The sequence below is a fragment of the Dioscorea cayenensis genome, chromosome 1, assembly GCF_009730915.1.
Source record: "Dioscorea cayenensis subsp. rotundata cultivar TDr96_F1 chromosome 1, TDr96_F1_v2_PseudoChromosome.rev07_lg8_w22 25.fasta, whole genome shotgun sequence".
NCBI classification, from domain to species: domain Eukaryota; kingdom Viridiplantae; phylum Streptophyta; class Magnoliopsida; order Dioscoreales; family Dioscoreaceae; genus Dioscorea; species Dioscorea cayenensis.
In genome coordinates, this window is record NC_052471.1 from 21,141,203 (window position 1) to 21,163,914 (window position 22,712).

A 22,712-nucleotide genomic window follows, 5' to 3' on the forward strand; every position below is an offset into this window, starting at 1 on the left:
GCATGATAAGTGCTTGTGTGATATGAATGCGAAGCATTCTTTCCTTATGTTGAGCATTACTTATCTCAGGTTTTTACATTAATATGTGTGTTTTTATGTTACTTATATGCAGGTAGAGTTGTGAAACCAATTACGAAGGAAAGAAGCCAATGTGGATCACAATGCACCGATTTTGGAGAAAATCTTGCTAATGTTCAAACGCGAAGATATAAGTCGGGTGCGAGATGCTAGAGTGTGTGCCAACCTCCCCGTATTTGAGTTTGCACAACCATTTGGAGCGGCACAAGGGCAGTCACACTCAAGCATTCTGATTTATGCACATAGAACAAGATCTCCATCAACTTATCCGTCATTGAAGAAGCAAAGCGATCCACGGCATAAACGTGTGCCCGTTTATGTTACCTCGATGAAAAGTGGATTCGGGAGTATTTTTGGCATAGTACTGTAGCAAATAACTATAGCAACCACTTTAGTGGTTACTGTTCATAGCCGGCCGAAAATAACAGAAACAAAGAATCCACACCGGCGTGTGGAAATTATCCACGCCTGTGTGGAAATTCCGCACGGGCGTGTGGAGCATCCAAGTCCGTGGAGTTGCCCGATTCCAGCCCTATTTAAAGCCGATTCAGCCCCGATTTTGGTATTCCTTTCTCCATCTTTTCTCCAACTTGAGAGAGGGCTTCGGCTAGGGTTTCGAGGGATATTGGCCAAGGTTTTTGGAGAGGTTCTACGGCTCCGGCATCGTGATTCCATTAGGAAGAAGGTTGGTAGGGGAGCTTCGATCGAGGCGCATCCTATACCGGATGAAGGAATCCTTGGACGACGAGTAGAGGACTTTCCACAAGACCATTGACACGACCATCGAGGGTGTTTCTTTATGGATTCATTGGCTTTACATTCGATTTCTTTGATTGTAGTTAGCTCCATGGAGAGCTAAACCCCTAGTGGGTACTTGGGTGATTGTGAACCCTAGGATGTATTCGTTTCTTTGAACTTCTTTATTATGCTTTCAATAAATTGATGTTTATTGTGAGTTCCAACCTTGAATGCTTGATTGTATGAACATTTCCTCTAGAGTGACACTAGGGTTGAGAGTTCTTGTTGGTAACCTTGTGAGTGAGTGACACACCACGAGCGTTAGACAAAGCTAGGTTGGAGAGGATTGAGAGGGTGAGTCGAGAGGTACAGGAGCGTCCCCTTTCCCCTACGATGTGATAGATTCTACCTCCGTTCCTCGAGTTCTTTGCGGCCATAATAGAGTGAATGATCTAAGGGATGAACCTCCGCTGGGGCTTAGTTGCGAGTACAATGGAGTGAAGTGTTGAGGTGATCTTAGTATCTAGGGCTTAATCATGGTTAGGGTCCTTCCATCTGAACCAAAGGGTTAGGTCTATAATTAGGAAAAGATTTATCACTTGAAATCCCTAGAGCTCATTGCAACTCTATGCAAGTGCGAGGTTGAGAGGTTATCTACTCTCTCCTCTGGGACATGTATAGAGTTAGGCATAGTTGACCTTAGATTTGGGATTATGTAATTAAGGATTTCCACGACTCACCATTGCATTGATTAGGAAGCATAATAGAGGGTTCTTTCACTTGAAACAATTATCCTAGGTGGAGCATTATCTGAGTACCCCATCTTTATCGATTGCCTTACCTCCTCCTTTACTCGTGCTCTCTTACTTGTTGCTTTTACTTTTGAGAATTGAATCATTGTCACAATTATCATCATTGATCTTTCACATAGCCAAGAATCAAATTAAGTATTTTTATTCCATATTCCCTGTGGATTCGATACCCGCTCATCCGGGATTATTACTTTGACAAACCCGTGCACTTGCGGGATATACACAAGGGGACCTTGTCACATTGTTTCTTTTGGAAGATAGTTATCGGTGGAGATTTTGTCAGCACCAATCCGGCGAAGTGCGCCCTAGGCATGACAAAGGGACCTTTGGAGAGGACGAGGCTACTCCACAAGACCACCGACACGAATATTGCTTGGGTTTTCTTATGGATTACATGCTTTTACTTTCAATTTCATTGTTGATTATATCTTGCTCCATGGAGAGCTAAACTACCTTGTGGGTACTTTGACTTGTAAACCCTAGAATGTTATTATTTCATTGACCTTTTATTATGTTTTCCTTAATTAATGTCTTTAATTGAGTTTCAATCTTGAATGCTTGTTGAATGATTTCTCCCTTAGCATGACACTAGAGTTGAGAGTGCATCTTTGTAGCCTTTATGGATGAGTGACACACCATGAGGGTTAGATAATGTTAGATTGGAGAGGGTTGAGATGGTGAGTCGAGAGAAAATGGGACGCTCCGCTACCTCTCGACTCAGCCTTTCGACCCTCTCCAATCTGGCTTTGTCTGACTCTCATGGTGTGTCATTCACTCACAAAGATTACCAATATAGACTCTCAACCCTAGTGCCACTCTAAGGGAGAAATCATTCAACAAGCATTCAAGATTGGAACTCAATTCAAGACATCAATTATGGAAAACATAATAAAAGTGCAACGAAACAATAGCAACCTAGGGTTTAAAAGTCCAAGTACCCACTAGGAGGTTTAGATCTCCATGAAGCAAGATACAATCAATAATGAAATCAAAAGTCAAAACATGTAATCCATAAGAAAATCTGCCTATCTTAAGTGTCGATGGTCTTGTGGAGTAGCCTCAAGAAGCAACACCGAGATCCCGGCTTGAATGATCTTTCAGCTTCCTTTATCCTTCTTTCTCCTTCCCAAGGTCGCCTAAAACTCCCAAGTGGTTCCAAACGTACAAGAAAAGGTCCAGCTTAAGTCCCTTGTTCGGCCATACAAAGTGGAATTTCCTGAGGCATACTTGGCCAAGGTAAAATGGCTAGCACTAAAACTCTAGGATTCTAACCACATAGTATGGACAATTTACACTGTAGTATGGAATCCAAACACCTAAAACACATTACATAGACATGTTCTACATCAGAAAAGAAATTAATTTATTTTCTTTTCTACCAATGATATCTCTTGTTCTATATTTCCTTATGCCCTACAAAGCAAAATATTAATTAATAAGCTTAAACTGTGTATTAACCCTCACAAAATACATCCAAAGTGAATATATATACATGAAACATCCATTTAGACACTTATCACTTTGCGTGTACCACAAGTGCATGGGTTGTCAAAGTAATAAAAGTGCTTTATGAGTGGGGTAGTTGTATCCACGTGAATAGTGATAAAATACGTGAATTGCTATTTAACCGCTTATGAAGTATGGATCAATAGGAAAGCGCACAATACTTAATGACAAAAGAAAATGAAATAAAGAAAACAGAAAGAGAGACACAATAAAATGAGAGGAAAGATAATCAGTGGTTAGGGCACTCCTGGACATCAGATACCCTAGGTATTCTATTGCTTTAAGTGCAAGGTCAGGTAATTATGTCCTCCAACTGATGTCAAATGAAGTTGGGAAACATTTAAACATATCACGAAAACCTCAAGGGTCAAAATGTGACTAACCCTACATATGCAGCAGAAAATCGTACTGCCTCACAACACCTCACACTATGCAAGGTTGCAAGAAGCACTAGGGACCCCATGTGGTAAACACCATTCCTAATCTAGATTCCTAACCCTTTGTTTCATACGAAGACCCCCTAGTCACAATTAAGCCCCAAAGACTAAGGATTACCAATGCTTCACTCTATCACTTACACAACCAATCCTCAACGGAGTTCCTTTCTTAGCACTTCACCTATTGTGACCCAAAAACCTTGGAACACGTAGGATAAATCACACCCAAGGGAAAGAGGACGCCCAAGTACTCTCCAATCACCCTCTCAAACCCTCTCCAACTTGCAGCTTTATCTAACTCCTTTATAGTGTCACCATCCACAAGAATTGCCAAGATGGATTCTCAACTTTAGTATCACTATAAGGGAAAATCAACTCAACAAGCATTCAAGATTAGAACTCAATTAGAACATCAATTAAAGAAAACATAATAAAAAGGGTCAATCAAACGACATCCTAAGGTTTACAAGTCTAACCATCCACTAGGGGTTTCTGCTCTCCATGGAGCAAGATACAACGGTCAATGAAATCAAAAGTAAAAACATGCAATCCATGAGTAAAACTTGTAGTCCGATCGATGGTCTTGTGAAAATAGTCTTGTCTTCTAAAGGTTCCCCGCGTTGCTCCAAGGCACACCTCGCCGAATCGATGCTACCCAAAAGCTCCCTCAATAACTATCTCCGAAGGAATGCGATGTTGTACAGTCAGAGAACCATTCCAAAAACCCTTGCCAAAGCCTCTCCCATCAGAGCTATGTGCACTCCATAGATGTAAAAGATGGAAAAGATACTGAAAGGATCCCCCAAAATGATCGAAATCGTGGACTTAACAGGGTACTAGAATCGGCATCCACTTGGGCTTGTGGAAATTATACATGCCCTTGTGAAACTCCAAATCGATTTTATGCATCGTAGAAACAACAACTACTACTCTTTTACTACATTAGACTTCAAGTGCTCCACCAAAATGATCCTGAATCGACAATTTTCATCGAGGCCACATGAACCGGCACACATCCATGTGGATCTGCTTTCATCTTTTATAAATGTCACATTTCATGAAGGTCTTGCTAGTGTTGCACAAGTCATAACACATGAGCATGACATCTCTTTGTGTGCCTCCACCTCCATGTTCACTCAAGCACAACAGAGGTTAGCACACACTCTCAAGTCTTTGAACATAACTACTTTGGCTTGTGTATTCACGTGTGTGCAGTCCAAGATTTCATCAACAAAGTGCATCCACAATCTACTTTGGCTCCTTTCTTCCACAATTGTCTCCACAACCCTATATGCACAAAAAGTAACACACAAATAAACATATATGAGTGATAAATTCTGAGAAAAGTAATGCTCAATATAAGAAAAGAATACTCAGACATTAATACATAAGCACTTATCGTGTATCCGGACATTGATTCAATTGCAAGACTGATCATTATATCTCCTAACTGATGTTTAATGAGTCATGGAAATACCTAAACACATTGTCCCAAACCTAAGGTTAATTGTCACTAACCCTACACTATACCCAAGTGAAAAGGAATGCTCTCGACGCCTCACACTTGTAGGATTGCTGATTGTTTCCCCGCAAGTGTACGATCACCAGGTAATACCCCTCGAGGGAGCACGAGGGGGTCGATTCCCAAGGACCCAGAAGCTACTTACTTCCCTTCGCTATGTTGTTTAACCCTCCAAGTTTGAATGTGATAGTGATAAAACAAATAGCAAGTAAAATGCAAATAAAATGCTAACAATGAAGGCAAGATACGGGGGATAATCAAGGAAAGAAAAGCGATCGGGGATGAGGATCCTCCTCGTGGGTTACTAAAGTGTGCGTGATGCGTAACCAACATGTAAAATGGATAGTTGGACCGAGAAAACCCTAGATTAGGTCAACCTCGATGGTCACGCATAATTGACCCCTAATCCGCGACGGTATTGGACACAGCAATCTCTTCCGCCTCAAAATCTCATGGATTGCAATGGAAAGGTGGTTTTCTCGGTTAGGTTAGAATACAAGTTAATACATAAACCCTAGAATTAGAATGAAGATAAATACCTGAGTGGGTCACAGAAAATGAGACGTGTTTCCTTCCAAGATTGGTGAGTCTAACACTAGGGCAATTGTCAGTAACCTAGCATTAACTAAGAATTGATACACGGAGTCCCTACGCATACCAAAGCATTCAGCACCAAGCAAGGATCACAAAACAAGCCAAAAATACAATAGAAAGAACCAAGATCCATACAAAATGTTCACCCCCAAGGTTCACCCTACATCCTTTGACCTTGGGGTTTAATTGTTCATAGTCATCAAATACAACAAGAAACCCAAAGCGTAAACAAACAAAAACATAAGAAACATCAAAAGAAGGGAAGACCGATAGCTTCCAAAGACGCCCACACAAGAGGTAGCTCCTGTCTTCAACCTCCTCTACACAAGCCCTAGGAGTATATCTCGCCCAAAAATCTCGCCTCCTCATCGAATCCTCCGTGGAACCCTCAAAACCTCACTTAGCTCCGACTGGGTGGTGGTGGTGAGCTCTCAAGAAGAAGGCTTCCTCTTGCAAAAGAAACCCTATTAATGCTTATAAATGGAGCAGTCGGCTTCGCGGGAGCTCTTACGCCGCACATATCGTCAGCGAGGATGGTCACACACGCTCTATAAGGGAAATCCAGATTTCTAGACTTTTCTGAAATTTTCATGTTCCGGCTGCGCAGCAGCATGCCAAAGTTGCTCGGGTCTAAAAATGACGTATTGTCGATTTCTTCTTATATTTCGTCATTGAGCTCACCTAGGCTTCCCTTTAGCCCTAAACATAGCAAAATAAAACTATTAAACCATAAAAAAGGCATTGAGTTCTCAATAAAATACAATAAACATGCGCATTGGTACGTACATTTAGATATTTATTAGTTGCAAGAAGCTCTAGGGACTCCTTGTGATAAACCCTATTCTCTATTCTAGATCTAACCCTTTGTACATCAAAGACCTCGAATCACAATTTAAGCCCCAACACTAAGGATTACTTCAATGCTTCACTGCTGCTTGCACACTAACCCTTTGTGGAGTTCCACTCTTAGCACTTCACTCTATTGTTACCGTAAAGAACTCTGGGAACACGTAGGTAGGTTAAAGCACACCGAAGAGAAAGGGATATTCCGACTACCTCTCAACTCACCCTCTCAACTCTTCCAACCTAGCTTTTATCTAACCCTCATGTGTGTCACCTCATCCACAAGAATTACAAAAGATGGAAACCCTCAAACACTAGTATCACTATAAGGTAAAAATCAACCCAACAAACATTCAAGATTGGGACTCAACTTAGATCATCAATTAGAAAATCAAATAAAAGGTCAATGAAACAAAAATCATCCTAAGGTTTACAAGTCTAACCACCCACTAGGGGTCGCCTCCATGGAGCAAGGTACAATCAATAATGAAATCAAAAGTAAAAACATGCAATCCATGAGTAAAACTCCTTTGTAGTCCAGACATGGTCTCTGAAATAGCCTCTTCTTCCAAAGGTTCCTCACAAGCCTAGGGTACACCTTTCAATCATGCCGGCTGAAAGCTCCCCAATAACTATCTTCCAAAGGAATGCTGATGTTGAAGGTTGCACCACCCAAAAACATTGGCAAGGCCTTTTTCAAACCCTATCCACAAGCATTCCAAAGTTGAGAAGATGGAGATTCTTCAAAATGCCTGCAAATTGCACTTAAATAGGGTCTGAACGGCATCCACATGCAAGGATAAAAATTTCCACACACCAGTGGTTTTCCGAAATTAATTTTCAGACTCAGAAACATCAAACTCACATATTTATTTAGTACGCATTTTCTATAGTACCGCTACATTACTTCATTACAATGCTCCCGAATCCATACTTTTCATTGAGGGCACTTGAATGGGCACACATCCATGTGGTAGATCATATATTAGCGCTTCAATAAAATCGCATTTGATGAGGATCTCTCTAGTATTGCACAAGTCGGAAAACACGAAAATTCAAATTTGTATGTTCACTCGAGGTCAACAAGGTTAACACACCACATGTCTTTGATCACAACTTGTGTCTTCACATTTGTTCACCAAGATTTCATCAACAAATTGCATCAATGATCACTTTTTAGTTTATTTCTTTCTGAATCGTCCCCACAACCCTACATGTAATGTAACACAAATAGACACGTACAAGGATAAAACATGAGGAAAGCAATGCCCATTATAAGACAGTAATATCATATTACTATTACATGCTACTTTTCACTCCACTTCTGGGTTAGTTCCTATTCATGTACAGGTATCTAGAATAACAAAGAGAGATAGAGTAGAAAGGAACCTAGGTGATTATTTTATCACCTTCATGATAAAGGATACTCCTACCACATATTTAGAAGCCGTAGCTTCACTAATCTCAAAGATTCTCGAAAGAGCCATAGATGATGAGTACCACCAATCATAAGTAACCATAGATGGATAGTTACTCCCCCACCTCCTATGAACAAACCTTTCTTACAAATGAGACTTCGTGAAGATGTTGTGACATCGATTTAATCCATTGCAAATTGGTTTCAGAGAAAAGAGGGACTCCGATTATTTCTGGACACCTACTTACTAGTAGCTCACACCACCATCATTAGGATTCTTATAGCACTTACTCTGCTTTTCAAATTTCAAAATCCATTAAATGAATGTAAAGACCGATAAGTGCTTATCCGATATGCAAAGCGCTCTTTCCTTGTGTCGAGCATTACTTTTCTCAGTTTTAAGCTAATATAGGTGTATTTATATATCACTTATGTAGGTATGGTTGTGAGGCCGATTATGAGAGAAAAAGCCAATGTGGGTCATAATGCACCAATTTTGAGGAAATCTTGCAAAGTTCAAACTGCCAAGATATAGGTCGGTTTTAGATGCGTGAATGTGTGCCAACCCTCCTCGCACTCAGTTAGCACAATGATTTAGAGGGGCACAAGGGCGTCACATTCAAGCATTCCTACTTGTGCATATACAACAAGATCTCCACCAACATGTCCGCTATTAAAGAAGGAAGGCGATCCACAACGTAAATGTGTGCCCGTCTATAGCTACTTTCAAATGAAAGTATGATTCTGGAGTATTTCGTGGCAGCATTGCAAAAGTAGTATTATAGAAAACACCGAGCAAAAATACCACAGCCAGAAGACCGCCATCGCCAAATGAGAAAACAACAAAACAAAGAATCCACACAAGCGTAGGAAATTCCACACGCCTGTGGAAAAATCCACAAGGACGCCTCATCACTGCAGGAATTCTTTGATTCCAACCCTTTAAAAGTCGATTTCATCCCCGATTTTAGATCTCTCTCCATCTTTCCCAACTTGAGAGAGAGAGCAAGTGCAAGGGTTTGAGATGTATTACTAGGTCTTTGCAGAGGTTCTCATGGTCCGATATCGCGCGCCATTTGGAAGAAGGTTAGTGGAGAGCTGCTGACACCGATCCGGGCGATAGGCGTATCCTAGGCCGCATAAACGCCCCTTGAAAACGAGACAGAGACCTCCACCAGACCATCGCCACAACTAATGAGGGGGTTTTCTATAGATGCTTTATTTTTACATTCGATTTCATTTATTGTATCTAGCTCCATGGATAGCTAAACCCCTAGTGTAGCTGCATATTTGTGGAACCCTAGGATGTATTCGCTTTATTGAACCTCTTTTATTATGCTTTCACTAATTGATGTTTATCAGGAGTTCCAATCTTGGAGATTTGATTGTTTCGAATACTGGGGTGGTTGAGAGTTCTTCTTGCAACTCTCAAGTGAGCGGCTGCATCACAAGAGTTAGACAAAGCGATTGCAGAGGGTTGAGAGGCGAGTCGAGAGCACCCCAGCCGCCCCTTTCCTCCGTGTAATTCCATCGAATCCACCGCTCCAAGAGACCGCGCTCATAGTTGGAGTGAATGGGCTAATGGATCAACCTCCGCTGCTTAGCTACGAGAGCCACGGAGTGAAGCTGCTGAAGGCGATTCTTGAGCACAAGGCTTAATGTGGTTAGGGACCCTTCCACATGGACCAAAGGGTTAGGTCTATGACAGGAAATAGCGTTTATCACTCTGAACTCCCTAGAGCTCATTGCAGACTTTATGAGTGCGAGGTTGAGAGGTTATTCAATCTCTCTCCTCCTCGACATGTATAGAGTTAGGCATGGTTGACCTAAGAGATTTCGGGATCATGTAGTTCAAGCATTTCCAAGACCAGCTTGTTGCATCAGTAGGAAAGTATAATAGGAGGGTTCTTGCACTTGAAATGATTATCCTGTAGGCGGATCAATATCCGGGTACTCACGTTATTGATAGCCTTACCTTCTCCTTTACTTGTGCCCTCATCTTTGTTGTATTTCTCGCTATTTCATATTTTGTCACACTTATCACTATTCATCTTCCACATTGAAGTCAAGAAACAACTTAAGTGTCTCCTACTCTATGGATATGATACCCACTCATCTCGGGATTGTTATTACTTTAACATCCATGCACTTACTGCGCTCACACGCATATACTCTGGGACGTGTCAACTGCTTTCTCGGAATAGCGGCTTTAAAGGAAGAAATTTATATAGAGCAATCCCTAAGGCTTTTGCTGTCCTCGGACAAGAGCACAAGGTCTCAGAGACTTGGTAGTAAAATCTCTTTATGGGATCAAGCAAGACTCTTAAGCAAGAGTATGCTAAGTTTCACTCTACAATCATCTTTTATGGATTTGTTGTAAAACAACTATGATAGGTTTGTTTACAGAGAAATTAGTACGATGGAAAATGTGGGCATTGTATGCTGTGTGTTGATGATTTGCTTGTCTTTCGCTTCGACTCTTCATCTTTTCTATGATGTCAAGAATTTTCTGAAGCAAGAAGTTTGATATGAAAGCATCCATGAGAAGTTTAATGTTGGTCCTTAGTAATCAAGCTTTACTAAGTCAAGATATGGCATTACTTTATCCAAATAAGTTTATGTTACATTGAGAAAGTGTTTGAGGAAGACGATATCGTGAGTGCATACCTTTTGATCCCAGGTACACTTTAAGAAGAACAAAGGTAAACCCGTGAATCAGATCTCTACGCTCGTAAATCACGCGATCCCCGATGTATCTCATCGGATAGGATTACAACGATCACTGTGTGTGTATTCTCAGATCTCAAACCAGTAGAAATATTAGTAACTCCAAATCAAGAATGGTTTCTGTCATATGGAGGAGGCTCGCGACTCTAAAATGCTCTATGGGTGACCTGAGGTATATTGAATTTCTAGCGTGGTAGATGGATAATACAAATTCCAACTAGATATTTCGACCCAAAGTGGATCTTAAATTAAACTCGTGGACAAATATTCCTACTTGGAGGAGGAACTGCTCAATGAAAATCTACTTCAAGTGCAAGCTCAATGCGAAGGAGCTAACGCATGAAGTTAAATTGACTCTGCGCTTTGATTCCTACTTATACAAGCTTTGATCATCTTTTACTCATCGGCGAGTAGAGGATGAGCAAGTATTCTTAATCATATTCTACTCATTTATTCTCCTCCTTTTAAGAGCTTTTGATCACCTGCTATACTATAGTTTCACCATTGTATTCTACTCATTGACTAAAACTTGGTGGTGTCAGCACTTAGAAACCCATCATTGAGGTGCTAGCAAGGAGTTGATCCATCCAGGGTTAATGTATCATGCGCTTGGAGTGAGCCCTCAAAAATCTCCGCATGAGGAAGAAAAATTTAGCATTATAGTGTGCTTATGCAAGCCTACCGAAGGGGTGGAAAATTCTATGTATTTACAATGAATTCATATTTTCTTGTTGAAATTTATATTTGGTCTCAACAGATTCGTTTATGCATTATGACTTCCTTTTTGATCTCCTCAGTAGCACTAGTTTAATTTGTAGTATTTTCATTGTATATGGTTTGCTTGCCCATAAGTGTACTGGTCACCAAGTAATACCACTACGTGGAGTGACACTGGGGTCATCTTCCACGGCCGAGGAGCTCCCTGTACTCCTTCATCACTTACTTTCTAACCTTACAACTTAAACATGGTATTTCACTCTAATACATGCAACAATACTAATAAATCACAAGTATAACAATTCCAAGCCAAGCAAGAAATCACAAAGAGCAATGATGATGGTAACAGGCCTAGGGATGAGGATCCCCATGAGTGGTCATCATGATATATGGATGCATAAGAACAACATGGTAAGGGTGATTTAGACCAATGGATCTCAAAATTAGTTCAACCCCAATCTCTCGACGGTTAAACCCTAATCCCATATGAATAATGACAAAGATCTCTCCCTAACCACATTCCTATGATTGCATTAAGCGAAGGAAGATCAAGCAATAAGGATACACTTAAACTAAGTCCATCTTTATAATTTGGAGGGGCTACAAACATCCAAATTTCACGGCATGTCGATACAAGAATACCCCTTCTAGCTCATTAATGATCTAGTACATGCGAGTAGGTCACATCTACACGTACAACTTAATAAAGAACTAAGGATCTCTCCATTTTATAGTTCTAGACATGAAGAACAATGTGCCAAACCATAGAGCATGAATGTATCTGTGGAGGGGATTCACCAAATTAGTAGCCTTCCACGTATTTATGGTGTCAGTAGGTGATAAGGACTTCCAATATTAGCTTGCACTCATGGCAAATGGATAATCAATGCGGGCCGATTAAGCAACGACGCGCTAGTAAACTCATCATCATAGATTCCCATGTATTTTGCAAACTCCATGTGGTTCATTTCATGAATTTTTCCAGAAGCTTGGAACCTAATGGCACCTTGTCATCGAATGAGAACACTCCTCTCATCTTGCTTCGCCTCAAATGTGCTCAACACCTCCAATGTGAGGTGGCGAAAAGTAGGTTCATCCATTGAAAATAATTCCGTCCAACCATTTTGAGCAAATAAATCTTTCACTTGCACATCCCACCCGAGTTCTCCAAAGACATTCCAATCAATATGCCGAAAAGTACCAAATGGGTTGGTCTTTAAATTTTCATAGCGAGACTTGTGAAGAGAACAAGAGAAACGGGGTTGTTCGGGGATGTGAGCGTCGTTCCTCGGCCATTTAGAAGCTAGTTTCTTGACGTGTGGCATTCCTACATCAATAATTATTCAAGTATGAATTAAAGGAATCCAAGAGGGTGCATAATGTGGCATGAAAATAGATAAAAACATGATGAAACTCAAGAGAATAGGATCTATACGGACATATAGAGCCCGTATGGATACTATTCAACTTACAAGAGGTTCGCATCAATCATGACTTCGAAACATTTGTACATATTTTCAAGGAAATTCAAAGACATGATGTTATACCACACAATACAAGCTAAAAGCTTGAAACAATCCACACAAAAACTCAAGAAAGCAAGAAGAAAAGAATAGAATAAATTTTTCTCATCAAGTTTCTTACCAACAAAAGCTCGAGAGCACTTGAGTTTAGCTTGAAGAAGAACACTAGATCTACTTCCCAAGGAGATGAGGAGATGATTTTGAACAAGAAATGGTGAGATTTAGCCATGGTTTTATGGATAATGAAGGTTAGGTTTTGTTTAGAGAAGAAGAAGAATGAATAGAGAGAAGGTGACAATGTTTTCATGAATGGGATCTAGATCAAACGCGCCCTCAATGAGGTCCTCATTGAGGCCGCTTTTGGAGTAAGCTCAATGTTTCAGAAATTTTCCAAACGGCCTCAATGAGCACCCTTATTGAGGCCGCTTTGGCCAAGCCAAACTTTCGATCTTTCCAACGGCCTCAATGAGCTCCCTCATTGAAGCCGCTTTGGACTTAAAAATCATGCATTAAGGCTTTGATTGCTTCTCCAAACACATGAGCATGGCTACAAGGTGTTCTAAAATCATCTCCAACATAAAATAATGGTTCAAAATTTCGATCTAATGCATGAAATGATAGCCTAAACAAGTGCCACTCAACAATAAAAATAAGTAAACAACAACATGGACAATGATCATGATACACAAAATAATGAGAGCATGGACTTATTCAAATTAATAACTCCATGATAATACAAAAAATAACAAGACCATGAATAAAAAGAACACACAAACATCAAAATAAACCCCCGAATGCTTAGGTTGCCTCCCAAGAAGTGCTTGTTTAACGTCACGAGCCTGATGTACCTTTTCACTTACCTCACGGGGGTTCGAATAATTTGAAATTTCCCCCGGTCATCTTCGAATTGTTGGTGTTTCTTCCCGGTAAATTCAAGGACATCAATGAATGAATTTCACATTTTTCATTAATGAAGGGAGGTAAAGATTGTACCTTCTTTTCTTGAGGTGTTGGATGAGAATGAGTGATACCTTTCTTCTTCTTTCCCCGGACCTCCCTCCAAATTTTCTTCAACATTGAATCTTTTTTTTCTTTCTCTTTGGTATTGTGATAAGTGCTTGTGCGATATGAATGCAAAGCATTCATTCCTTATGTTGAGCATTATTTTTCTCAGGTTTTTACACTAATATGTGTGTTTTTATGTTACTTTCGCGCTGGTAAGGTTGTGAGGCCAAGTATGAAGGAAAGAAGCCAATGTGGATTACAATGCACCGATTTTGGAGGAAATCTTGCTAAGGTTCAAATGCAAAGACATAGGTCGATGTGAGATGCTAGAGTGTGTACCAACCTCCTCGTATTCGAGTTGGCACATCCATTTGAAGGGGCACAAAGGCAGTCACACTCGAGCATTCCAACTTATGCACATTGAACAAGAGCTTCACCAACGTGCCTACAATTGAAGATGCAAGTGATCCACGACGTGAACGTGTGCCTGTTTGCATTACTGTGATGAAAGTATGGATTCGGGAAGCTATTCAGGCTGGATATTGTAGCAGAGCAATGTAGCAACACGGTAGAAAGTACTGTAGCAGCCCTGTTCACAGCCGGCCGAGAAAACAGGAGTTCAGAGGATCCACACGGGCGTGTGGAAATTATCCACGCCCATGTGGAAATTCTCCACTGGCGCGTGAAGCATCCACGCCCGTCTAGTCACCCGATTCCAGCTCTATTTAAAGCCGAATCAGCCCCAATTTTAGTATTCTTTTCTCCATCTTTTTCCCAACTTGAGAGAGGGCTTCGGCTAGGGTTTGGAGGGGTATTAGCCAAGGTTTTGGAGAGGTTCTACGGCTCTGACATCATCATTCCTTAGGAAGAAGGTTGGCAGGGGAGCTGCCGAGGCGTATCCTATACTCGACGAGGAAATCCTTGACCCAGCAGTAGAGGACTTTCCAAGACCATCGACACGACTATCAAGGGGGTTTCTTTATGTATTCATTGCTTTTATATTCTATTTCTTTGATTGTACTTAGCTCCATGGAGAGCTAAACCTCTAGTGGTTACTCGGGTATTGTGAACCCTAGGATGTATTTGTTTCTTTGAACCTATTTATTATGCTTTCAACAAATTGATGTTTATTGTGAGTTCCAACCTTGAATGCTTGATTGTATGAACATTTCCCCTAGAGTGACACTAGGGTTGGGAGTTCTTGTTGGTAACCTCGCGAGTGAGTGACACACACCGAGTGTTGGGACTAGCTAGGCTGGAGAGGGTTGAGAGGTTGAGTCGAGAGGTGCAGGAGCACCCCCTCCTCTCCGGGCGTGATAGATTCTACCTCGCTCCTCGAGTTCCTATGCATCACAATAGAGTGAAAACGGTCTCAAGGGATGAACTTCCGCTGGGGCTTAGTTGCGCGCATGCGAGTGAAGCGCTGAGGTGATCTTAGTATCTAGGGCTCAATTGTGGTTAGGGAATCTCCACCGACCAAAGGGTTAGGTCTATAATAAGGAAGAGATTTATCACTTGGAATCCCTAGAGCTTATTGCAACTCTATGCGAGTGCGAGGTGTTGAGATTGTTCGATTTCTCCTCCGGGACAAGTATAGAGTTCGGCGTAGTTGACCTTAGATTTGGGACTATGTAATTAAGGATTTCCACGACTCACCATCGCATTGATTAGGAAGCATAATAGAGGGTTCTTGCACTTGAAACAATTATCCTAGGAGGAGCATTATCCGGTACCCCATCTTTATCGATTGCCTTACCCCTTCTTTACTTTTTGCTTTCTTACTTGTTGCTTTTACTCGTTGAGAATTGAATCATTGTCACACTCATTATCATTGATCTTTTACATAGCTAAGAATCAAATTAAGTATTTTTTTATTCCCTACTCCCTCATGGATTCGATACCCGCACTCACCCGGGATTATTACTTTTGACAAACCCTGCACTTTGATGGATATACTCAAGGAGCTTGTCATATTGGTACACATAACCTTCTCCTTTGGTTTCTTCAAATTAGAACTTGGGAAGAGGAGAGTGAGGTTCTTCTTGATCTTCATTTCCTAGCTCTCCTAAGTACTCATCCAATGGATTCAATGAAAGTACCTCCTGCACATAATCAGAAATGAAAAGTTCAGTTTCATCAACAAAATAAAGCATGTAATCATGGTCTAAGGAGTGTTTTACGGCCGCCGGTAGAGTGTACATTGCTTTTTCCTCTCCAACCCTTAATGTTAATTTTCCTCCTTTAAGGTTAATTAGGGCACCGGAGATATTGAGGAATGGCCGACCAAGAATCAATGGTGTCTCAACATCTTCATCAATATCCATGATGACAAAATCCACAGGGAATACAAATTTGTCCACGCGGACAATCACATCCTCCACAATCCCACAAGGCTTCCTTGTTGATCGATTCGCCAATTGTAAAATCATCTTCGTGGGTCTAAGTTCATCAAGACCAAGCTTCAAATACATGGTATAGGTCATAACATTAATGCTTGCCCTTGAGTCTGCTAGGGCATTTTCTTGAACTCCACCCTCAAGTACACAACGAATTATGAAGCTTCCCGGATCTTTCAATTTTTGTGGGAGCTTCTTCTCTAAAATGGCCAAGCAATTTCTCGTGAGTGCAACTGTGTCCTCTTCTTCCAATTTCCTCTTGTTTGTTAGCAATTCTTTTAAAAACTTGGCATACTTGGGCATTTGAGTCAAAGCTTCCACTATCAAGATGTTTATGTGAAGTTGCTTGAAGATGTTGATGAATTTTCTGAATTGCACATTCTCCTTATCTTGCTTCAATATGGTTGGATAGGGGATTGGAGGTTTGTACTCAGATGGCTTTGATGAACCCTTTGTCCGGATAGGGGAAAGTACCAGCATCAGCAGCAATGCCTTTTAGAAGGACATAAATGAACCTGGAAACACCAAGCTGATAAATAGCATGAATCTCAATAAGCCTTCCTTTTGAGATAATAAAAATCCTCATAAAATTATTTGGTGATTTCACTGAAAAACATAGCAAAAAAAAGCCTTGTAAAATTATACAAATCAAGAAAAAAAAAGCTAGATTCTTTTACATAATTGTGAGTGAAAATCACTCACTCTTGCAAGCACTAGGAGGTTAACTAAAAATCCACAAGGAACAAAGAAAATCAAAACAAAGAATCAGAAAGTAGCACTCTCAATGCTAGAATCATCATCAGAGGGAGTGGAAGAGGTGTCCGAATCCCCCAAATTTGCAGAATCAGTGCCAACATGTCGAGTTGGCCTCGAAGGGAAGGTAGGCTCCAGAGATAACCGCAATCCGAAGTGCTAGGTAATGCATACCACGCTCCACTGTGGCCATCGAAACTCAGCGGATGAACACAAAATCCACTTGGGAGCATGAGGTAGTGACCATGATCATGGACGAAAAGAGTTGGCCTATGATTGAAGGGTAGGGGTATCAGCATCGGTAAATGGTGGATCATCGGGCGACGTGACCCTGTACTCGGTCCCTCGGGCAGTCTGAACCCTGTGCGCCTTCCTCATTAAACGCAATGCCTCGAGGGACATTAGAGGCACAACTCCTACCACTTGCATCCTATGGGTCCCCTGAAGGTCGCCAAGATGGCGGACCAACCAAGTAATATATGGGCCGATACAAGGAGATGCCCCCTGATGAGAAATAGATACAGCGATCTCATATCCTAAATGCATGTGAAACCCATCCACCATCCTGAATAGAAAATCAAAATCTCGTAAACTGACGATTCCCGTCCTGTCACCTTGACCTGTCAGAGTCTGACTAAGCAGGAAATGGATTAGCGCAGCACTAGGGAGCGGAGTACGGTAGCCTTGATTTGACGGGGACCATAAGTCAGAGACGAACTCAATCGTAACCAGGCATCACTAAGTGACTCTCCTGCCGATCTGGAGGTAAGCAAGACGTCATAGGTAGCGGTGTGTATAAACTTAGCGTCGTATAAACCTAAATGGATAGAGAACTGAGTGAGGCTCATACGATGTAACGCGCCAAAAACCTAGAAATCAATGAAGTCGGTGATGTGTTCTCTGCAAATATACGGGTCACACATAAGTAATATAGTAGTACCCATTGAGGGGTAGGGTTGTCAAACCTCAGGGACTTTGACAACACCACTTGCATATGTCCTGTAAGTGCACGAGTTTGTCGAACTAATAAAATCCCAGATGAGTGGGGTATTGTATCCACAGGGAGTAAGGAATAAAAACACTTAAATTATTTCTTAACTAAGTGAAAGATGAATAGTGGTATGTGTGACAAGATGTAAAATAATACAAAAGTAAAAGAACAAGAAAGAGAGCACAACTAACGGAGAAGGTAAGGCAATCGATATAAATAGGGTACCTGGATATTGTTCCACCTAGGACAATCATTTCAACTGCAAGAACCCTCTATTATACTTTCTAACTGATGCAATAATGAGTCATGGAGATTCTAAAATATATGATCCCAAATCTAAGGTCAATCATGCCTAACTCTATACATGTCCCGGAGGAGAAATTGAATAACCTCTCAACCTCGCACTCGTACAGAATTGCAATGAGTTCTAGGGATTCCAAATGATAAATCCTCTTCCTAGATATAGACGTAACACTTTGGTCCAGGTAGAAGATTGACAAGATCCCCTTGCATATATCCCGCAAGTGCACAAGTTTGTCGAAGTAATAATCCCGGATGAGCGGGTATCGGATCCACAGGGAGTAGGGATTAAAAACAATTAATTCGCTTCTTAGTTATGCGAAAGATCAGTAGTGATAAGTGTGACAATGATTCAATTCTCAAAAGTAAAAACAACAAGTAAGAGAGCACGAGTGAAAGAGGAGGTAAGACAATCGATAAAGATGGGGTACTCGGATAATGCTCTGCCTAGGACAATCATTTCAAGTTCAAGAATCCTCTATTGTGCTTCCTAATCAATGCAATGGTTAGTCCTGGAAATCCTTGAATACATAGTCCCAAATCTAAGGTCAACTATGCCTAACTCTATACATGTCCCGGAGAAGAGATTAGATAACCTCTCAACCTCGCACTCGAATAGAGTTGCAATGAGCTCTAGGGATTCCATGTGATAAATCTCTTCCTAATTATAGACCTAACCCTTTGGTCCAGGTGGAAGATCCCTAACCACGATTAAGCCCTAGATACTAAGATCACATCAACGCTTCACTCCGTTGCACGCGCAACTAAGCCCCAGCGGAGGGTCATCACTTAGACCATTCACTCTATTATGGCCGCGAAGAACTCGAGGAACGGAGGTAGAATCTATCACGCTAGAGGGGAAAGGGGACGTTCCTGTACCTCTCGACTCACCCTCTCAACCCTCAGCAACCTACCTTTGCCTAACGCTCGTGGTGTGTCACTCACTCACAAGGTTACCAACAAGAACTCTCAACCCTAGTGTCACTCTAGGGTAAATGTCCATATAATCAAGCATTCAAGGTTGGAACTCACAACAAACATCAATTAATTGAAAGCATAATAAAGAGATTCAATTAAACAAATACATCCTAGGGTTCACAAATACCCAAGTACCCACTAGGGGTTTAGCACTCCATGGAGATAAGTACAATCAAAGAAATAGAATGTAAAAGCAATGAATCCATAGAGAAACCCCCTCGATAGTCGTGTCAATGGTCTCGTGGAAAATCCTCTACTCGTCGTCCAAGGATTCCCAAGTCCGGTATAGGATACGCCTCGACGGAAGCTCCCCTACTAACCTTTTTCCTAAGGAATGACGATGTCAGAGCCGTAGAACTTCTCTAAAACCTTAGCCAATATCTCTCAAAACCCTAGCCGAAACCCTCTATCAAGTTGGGGAAAAGATGGAGAAAAGAATGCTGAAATCGGGGCTGAATCAGCTTTAAATAGGGCTGGAATCGGGCGACTACAAGGGCCTGTGGACTTTACGCTCACCCATGTGGAATTTCCACACATGCGTGTATAATTTCCACACGCCCGTGTGGATTCTCTAAATTCCTGTTTTCTCGGCCGGCTGTGAATAGTGCTACTACAATACTTTTGCTACAGTGCTATGCTAAAGTACCTGGCCTAAAATACTTCCCGAGTCCATACTTTCATCGAGGTGACGCAAACGGGTACACGTTCACATCGTGGATCGCTTTGCTTCGTTAATGAGGGACAAGTTGGTGGAGATCTTGTTCTATGTGCATAAGTCGGAATGCTTAAGTGTGACCGCCCTTGTGCCCCTCCAAATGATTGTGCTAACTCAAATACGAAGAGGTTCGCACACACTCTAGCATCTCACACCCAACCTATGTCTTCGTGTTTGAACCTTAGCAAGATTTCCCCCAAAATTGGTGCATTATGATCCACATTGGTTTTTTTCCTTCATACTCAGCCTCATAACCCTACCAGCATGAAAGTAGCATAAAAACACACATATTAGTGCTTCGCATTCATATCACACAATCACTTATCAAAGATCCCTAGCTACAATTAAGTCCTAGGTGTTAAAATCACTTCAACTCTTCACTCAATTGAACCCGCAACTAAGCCCCAGCAGAAGGTCATCCTTTAGCCCATTCACTCTACTATGACCGCAAAGAACTTGAGGAAATGGAGGTAAAATAAATCACACCGGAGGGGAAAGGGGACGCTCCGCTATCTCTCGACTCACCCTCTCAACCCTCTCCAATCTAGCTTTGTCTAACTCTCGTGGTGTGTCACTTACTCACAAGGGTTACCAACAAGAACTCTCAACCCTAGTGTCACTCTAAGGGAGCATTCATACAATCAAGCATTCAAGATTGGAACTCAAATAAAACATCAATTAATTGAAAGCATAATAAAGAGATTCAATGAAATGTATACATCCTAGGGTTCATTAAATACCCAAGTACCCACTAGGGGATTTAGCTCTCCTTGGAGCTAATTACAATCAATGAAATCAAATGTAAAAGCAAAGAATCCATAGAAAACCCCCTCAATAGTTGTGGCGATGGCCTTTTGGAGAGTCCTCTACTCGTCCAAAGGTCCCTTTGTTTAGGCTAGGATACACCTCACCGGATTAGTGGCGACGAAAGCTCTCCCACTAACCTTCTTCCAAATGAAGTGCGATGTCAGAGCCGTAGAACCTCTACAAATCCCTAGGCAATACCTCTCAAAACCCTAGCCGCCACTCTCTCTCAAGTTGGGCAAAAGATGGAGGAAAGAATGCTAAAATCGGGACTGAAATCTGCTTTTAAATGGCTGGAATCAGGAATCCATACGCCGCTATGGGTGCCCGTGTGGATTTTTTTCACACGGGCATGTGGAATTAACGCATGCCCGTGTGTATTCTCTATTTTTATCCTTCTTCGGCCAGTTGTGAACAGTACCTGCTATAGTGTTTTGCTACAGTGTCCTGCTACAGTCTCATGACGAAACAGTTCCGAATCCATGCTTTCATCTAAGTAACGTAAACGGGCACATGATTACATCATATATCACTTTCCTTCTTCAACAATGGACACGTTGGTGGAGTCTTGTTAGACATGGACAAGCCAGAATGCTTGAATTGGACTGCCCTTGTGACCCTCCAAATCATTGTGCTAACTTTAATACGAGGAGGTTAGCACACATTCCAGCATTTCAAACCTGACTTATACCTTCGCGTTTGAACCTTCTCATGATTTTCTCCTATTGGTTCTTTTACGATCCACATTGGCTTCTTTCTCTAATATTCGGCCTCATAACCCTATCTGCAAACAAGTAACATAAATACACACATACTAGCATTAAAACCTGATAAAAGTAATGCTCATCATAAGTAAAGAACACTTAACATTCTTATCGCACAAGCACTTATCAAACTCCCCCACACTTAAGCTTTTGCTTGTCCTCAAGCAAAAATTAAAACATTATGTGCATAGATGATGGAAATATTGGAAATGCTTGGCCTTAGGTTCACCAAAGCATACAAAAAGAGCATTCTACAAGTAAGGGAAATTTCAACACTAAATACGAAAAATGAATGCTCTAGCTAAAAACATGAATAAAAAAGGACAACAAATATGAAATTGTGTAAGTGTGTGAACTCACTCAAAACAACCCAAAGTATACTCCTCAAAGTTCTAAGTGCAGGTGTCTGATTTATCTACAAAAGGTAAAAAAATTTCAAAGATGGTAATAGCTTCACACATCCTCTAAGGTAGCCTTTTCCAAAGCGGCCGCTAAGGTGGCTTTCACACTTTCGAGGTGGTAGCTCTTTCTACCGGAGTGGTAGCTTTCAGTCATCCTATGAAATAGCTCTTTCTCTCATTAGGGTATAACTAGTATCCGACTTATGAGAGTACTTCATACTTTATAGGTGGTAGCTTTTTCCACCCAACAAGCACAAATAAACAATTAAACAATTTTGTTCTTTCTTTTCATTTCACCAAATTTTTTTTTCACAAATAACAAAAGAAACAAAAATAACTAGTCCTTTTAGCATCGAACATGAGTTTCCAAAAGAGTTTAAAGAGTGAGTAGCGCAATAAGTGTTAATCGGGCAAAAATTCCTACAAATTCAAGCAAAAACTAGACCATGAAGACAATCAATGTTAAAAATTCTTCTAAAATCAAGAATACAATCATTGCAACTAAGGTGAACCACCATTGGCTATGTTAGCATGTGTCTGAATCAAAATTAATATAAAAGAGGTGTGTGCACTATGAAACTCCCCCCACACTTAAGTTGTACATTGTCCCTAATGTACACATGCAGGATCACTCATAATTTATATCAATCAAGAACAAATGTGGGAGAAGCAATCAAAACAATACTCCCCT